The sequence below is a fragment of the Nycticebus coucang genome, chromosome X (assembly GCF_027406575.1).
Source record: "Nycticebus coucang isolate mNycCou1 chromosome X, mNycCou1.pri, whole genome shotgun sequence".
In the NCBI taxonomy this organism is placed as follows: Eukaryota; Metazoa; Chordata; class Mammalia; order Primates; family Lorisidae; genus Nycticebus; species Nycticebus coucang.
In genome coordinates this window covers 176,302,513-176,307,984 of record NC_069804.1, presented here as the reverse complement: position 1 = coordinate 176,307,984, position 5,472 = coordinate 176,302,513, and the positions used below count along the sequence as shown (strand labels likewise).

The 5,472-nt window shown below is 38.0% G+C and overlaps 1 pseudogene; it reads right to left on the bottom strand.

Annotated features, from left to right (window-relative positions):
* Positions 1-1,452: 1,452 nt before the first annotated feature.
* On the bottom strand, positions 1,453-1,851 carry LOC128578067 (60S ribosomal protein L31-like; annotated as a pseudogene).
* Positions 1,852-5,472: the final 3,621 nt, after the last annotated feature.

Genomic DNA, 5,472 nt, shown 5'->3' with positions numbered 1-5,472 from the left:
TGATGACTGGCAGCAGGGATAAAACTACTTTTCAAAAATTGCAGAAAATTTGTTTCCTGAGGCTGGAAGAGTGAAAATGGGACTGTGCCTTTCTCTTTGTTCTGGAAGGGATTACTCCTGAGTCTAATTGACATGTAGAAGTACGTTAAGTACTTTTTCTTTGTCTTCTGATATTGGAAGTAATCTGAGTGCAAATAATTCAAAGTGTGATGCTAATTTATTCTAATAAAGCAAAAGTTTACTTTTGATAGGGGAGGAAAATGGGGTGGTAATCCCAGCCCTTGTACATATCTAGAGATTTTCCATTTCCTCTGGCTTGCTGAGCACAAAAGCTTAAGTAAGAGCCTTAGAATTTCAAAGAGAGAGATGATGTGAGAAGCAACCCTGGCATCAGGCTTGCAAGAGATCCTCCATATTGGGTGTGTCCTGTGGGTTAGAGGAGCAGTCATGTCTGATATTAAACTAAAATTTGCTTTTCTGAATTGTAATATTCTTACAAAATTTTTGAATTTCCAGCATAATGTGTTTACCACTACAACATGATTGCACACTTGTGTTAGCACTACCTAGGGGAGAGAAGGGCGGGACTCTTCTTCTATTTTCAGGCAGAGTTTTTTGAGAACTGGGATGGCTTGACTTAACAGTAACCAGATGGACCAGAATCAGCCATGATTCAGAGAAACTAGAAATAGCACCTTGGGGTCAAATGTCACAAGGGGCAAGCAGGGCAATACTCTCCAGGAGTCACTTGAAATGCAAAGGAAGGTCTAGGATGAGGTCTCAAGATATTTTATTTATATGTTTAAGAAAGATGATTCCTAGAAGGATAGAATACTTGTGGTAATTGGTTTATATTATACCATAACTGCTTTTTGTTGAATGTCTATTCTAGTCCCCTTGTCGTAACACTTAATATACATAATCTTGGGTTATTGCTCATAACACACCTAAGAGGCAGCATTATCTTCATTATCAGTTGAGGAAAATGCTGAGAAATACTTTCTTAATTGAGTGTTTGTCTTCTTCAGTGTTCTTGTAATAAGAGTATATTTCTTTTTTTTTTTTTTAATTTTTTTATTAAATCATAACTGTATACAATGATATGATTATGGGGCATCATACACTCACTTCATAAACCATTTGACACATTTTTATCACAGTGGTTAACATAGCCTTTCCGGCGTTATCTCAGTTACTGTGCCACAACATTTATATTCTACATTTACCAAGTTTCGCAAATACCCCTGTAATATGCACCACAGGTGTGATCCCACCGATTCCCCTCCCTCTACCCACCCCCCCCTTTCCCACTTCCCCCTATTGTTAAGTTGTAGCTGCGTTATAGCTTTCATGTGAGAGTCCCAAATTAGTTTCATAGTAGGGCTGTGTACATTGGGTATATTTCTTTACCTTTTTTCTTTTTTTTGATTTTATAATTTTATTTGATATGTCTGACAATCACCAGTTAGTTCTCATCCACGTTGACTGTCTGTAGATTTTTGAAAGTAGTAACAGGTACATAGGTAACCAAAGTATAGAGCTTGTTTGGTGAATCTTCATCTTAATTGCGTTTTCTGGATAACACACACGGATAGGGTATGGGATATTCCTTATGCCTTTGGCCCAGACAGCTTTGTTAAGCCTGGTATCAATGCGCACATCTGGAGTTCCCATCTCTTTCATGGCAAATTTCCGGATCTCTTTGAGTGCCCCAGGGGCACGCTTCTTGAAGCCCACTCCATGGATGCGCTTGTGAATATTGATAATGTATTCTCGAGTCACCACCTCGTTGATGGCAGACCAGCCCTTCTTCTTCTCGCCACCCTTCTTTGCGGGAGCCATCCTACAGGTCCCAAGTTGGAAAAGCTCTTTACCTTTTTTTCTTTTTCTTTCTTTTTTTTTTTTTTTTGTAGAGACAGAGTCTCACTTTATGGCCCTCAGTAGAGTGCCGTGGCCTCACACAGCTCACAGCAACCTCCAACTCCTGGGCTTACGCGATTCTCTTGCCTCAGCCTCCCGAGTAGCTGGGACCACAGGCGCCTGCCACAACGCCCGGCTATTTTTTGGTTGCAGTTTGGCCGGGGCCGGGTTCGAACCCGCCACCCTCGGTATATGGGGCCGGTGCCCCACTGACTGAGCCACAGGCGCCGCCCTCTTTACCTTTTTTTCAACAGTTCATACTGCTCTTTCTTGCAGTTAATATGAATTGGTGAAATTTTGGTAGTTGGATTATAATACAATTTGTGTGAATTACTGATCAATAGGGTTCATTGCCAGAAAGAATATAGAATTATTTCTGCAATTCCAGAATATTTAAAAAATAATAATTATGCTAAAATATGTGACGGAAGAGTCTTTATAGATTATGGTTAATCTAACCTTATTTTTTATAATTGTATTTCTTGTTTTGATCATGCAGCAAAAATAACAATGAGAATATTGTGTTTAATTTTCTAGTATTAAATGACTAAAAGTCACTAGTATTTACTAATAGCTTTGTGATTCAAATTTTATTGCCATATTCTGGAAAAAGTAGAATGAATGTTTGTTTCCACATGCAGACTTACAAAAGAAAAAATAAATGTAGCAAAATGGCTGCATTAGTAATGGTTAAAAAGTCAGAGAAACTTTTAATGATAAGCAATATTGAGTCTGCTATTTTTCTTAATTTTTTTAAGTACATTACTGTTTTACTATGAAGTGTTTAATACTCTTTTTTCTTTTTTAACCAACATGATAGTTAAAGATCATGTGTAGTAATGCACCTAGGTATAAGTGGAAATGTGTGGCAGTAAAAGTCTAATGGTTTATTTTAAAATTAGAGGAAACAGTTAAAGCCATACACAAAACAGAGTTGGTTGATTTGAAAGAGAGGGGAGTGTGAGCCTAAGCAAGCTCCTTGAGGAACTTTGCACAAAATTGAGCTAGTGATTTGTTATGATTTGAGAAAGGAGTGGCTGTAGAATTTTTGTCACTCTTCTCCCTTCAGTACCTGGTAAATTTCCCAGTAAAGCACTTATTAGAAACTCCTGGAGTTGTGTGCATGGTGTGAGGCAAAAGTGTACCCTTCCATGTCAATGTGGATTCAAGTAGGAGTAAGATGTGGTCATGCTGTCTAGAGACAAATCATAGCATATCCCGAGCTTAAGATAGAGGTATAGTCAGATGAGACACAGAAAGGGCACTTGTACATGAAATGAAGGAATTAGAACTAAAGTCTTGTTCAGCAGCAATTTCAAATGATTTGGCAGATTGAAACAGGATGTAAAAATCAAAGCCTCTTTGGACTATTTCTAGTATCCAAGGGAAAAGCTGGATCTCAACCCTCCAAGGGGTTCCCAGTGCCCATTGCATTCAATGATAACACATTCTCTAGGGATATTACGGATTTGACATGGTGTGGGAGAACATTTGTGAACTACCTGGATAGTAACTCCTTCTCAAGCGCATTGTCATCTCTTCTTTATAACTTCTCGGACCTGTGTCCAAACCTCTTCCTTTCTTAGCAGTTTCCTAACTGCTAAAATCTTGGCTATGTGTATATGTGTGTGTGTGTGTATAGTAGAGCCTCCCCCACATAGTCGACTACCTCCCTACATTGACCACCTCCTTAAGTTGACCTAATTTTCGTAGGTCATACATGTATTACATGTATGTATCCGTACAGTCGGCCTAGTTCCTTATATTGACTGCCTCTGTATATTGACCAGTTTGTGACAGTCCCTTGGTGGTCAGTTGACAGAGGTTCTACTGTGTTTGTGTGTGTGTGTCTATATATATACACACATATATATTTATATATATATATTAATATTTGTTACCTGACGCTTGTAACATCTTATTTGCATAAGAAATGTACAACATTAGCAATATATCTCTGGATATCATCTTTGCCTTCTCCTCCATCTCTAATTCAAGGCATTGTACAAATGTCAAATGTTTATTAAATGTCTTAAGTAAGCTAATGTGTGTTTGATATTATAAAGCTACAAAAAGGCACATAAGATATAGTGATTTGCATTAAGGACCATTTGATCTTGGAGAAAGAACGTACACCCACCAATATTTATTTATTTATTTATTTATTTATTTATTTATTTATTTTGAGACAGAGTCTCAAGCTGTCATGCTGGATAGAGTGCCATGGCATCACAACTCACAGCAACCTCCAACTTGTTTGGTCTTAAGTGATTCTCTTGCCTCAGCCACCCATGTAGCTGGGACTACAAAGCCCAGCTATTTTTTTTTGTTGCAGTTATTGTTTTACCTGGCCTCTGCCGGGTTCCAACCAGCCAGCTGTGGTGTATATGGCTGGTGCTCTACCCACCGAGCTACGGGCACTGCCCTCAAGTCTCAATTTTAAAGAGATCACCTGATTATGTCACATCCACCCAGGAAAAGAGTCCCTTTTTATTAAAGCTAACTTTTTTTTTTATTAAAGCCAACTTAATAGGGGCCTTAATTAATTACATCTACAAAATCTCTTCACCTTTGCCTTGGTACAACATATTCACATGCTCATGTGATAGGATATAATAGGATATAAATTCTATTATATTCACATCTTTTGTGCATACTCAAGAGGAAAGGATTACAAGATTTCCAAATCAAGGTTGTATATTAAAATCCTGCTTTCCTGATGCCCCATGATCATATCGATGTATACAGTTATGATTTAATAAAAAAAAAATAAAATAAAATAAAAAGGGTTATCCTGGAAAAAAAAAATAAAATCCTGCTTTCCATAGTTCCATAGGTTTTAAGAAATGAACAGGGTTTGGGGCAGCGCCTGTGGCTCAGTGAGCAGGGCACCGGCCCCATATGCCGAGGGTGGCGGGTTCAAACCCAGCCCCGCCCAACTACAACAAAAAAATAGCTGGGCGTTGTGGCGGGCGCCTGTAGTCCCAGCTGCTCTGAAGGCTGAGGCAAGAGAATCGCGTAAGCCCAAGAGTTAGAGGTTGCTGTGAGCCGTGTGACGCCACGCACTCTACCTGAGGGCGGTACAGTGAGACTCTGTCTCTACAAAAAAAAAAAAAAAAAAAGAAATGAACAGGGTTTGTGAGTAGGATTATTATCAGAAGAGGCTATTATGCTTTCCAGAGGCTACTTATTTCCTGTTAGTTTTTTGGCCTCCAATGAACACATTAATTTATAAACTTAATACTATGATTTTAAACCGATGTGCCATGGTACATTGGTGTGCCATGAACAATTTTAAAGATCATTAATTAAATTATAGAATCAACATTGTTAAAATGTTCATACTACCCAAAGCAATATACACATTTAATGCAATCCCTATTAAAGCACCACTGTCATACTTTAAAGATCTGGAAAAAATAATACTTCATTTTATATGGAATCAGAAAAAAGCTCAAATAGTGAATACATTACTCAGAAATAAAAACAAATCAGGAGGTATGATGTTACCAGACTTCAGGCTATACTATAAATCTATAGTGATCAAAACAG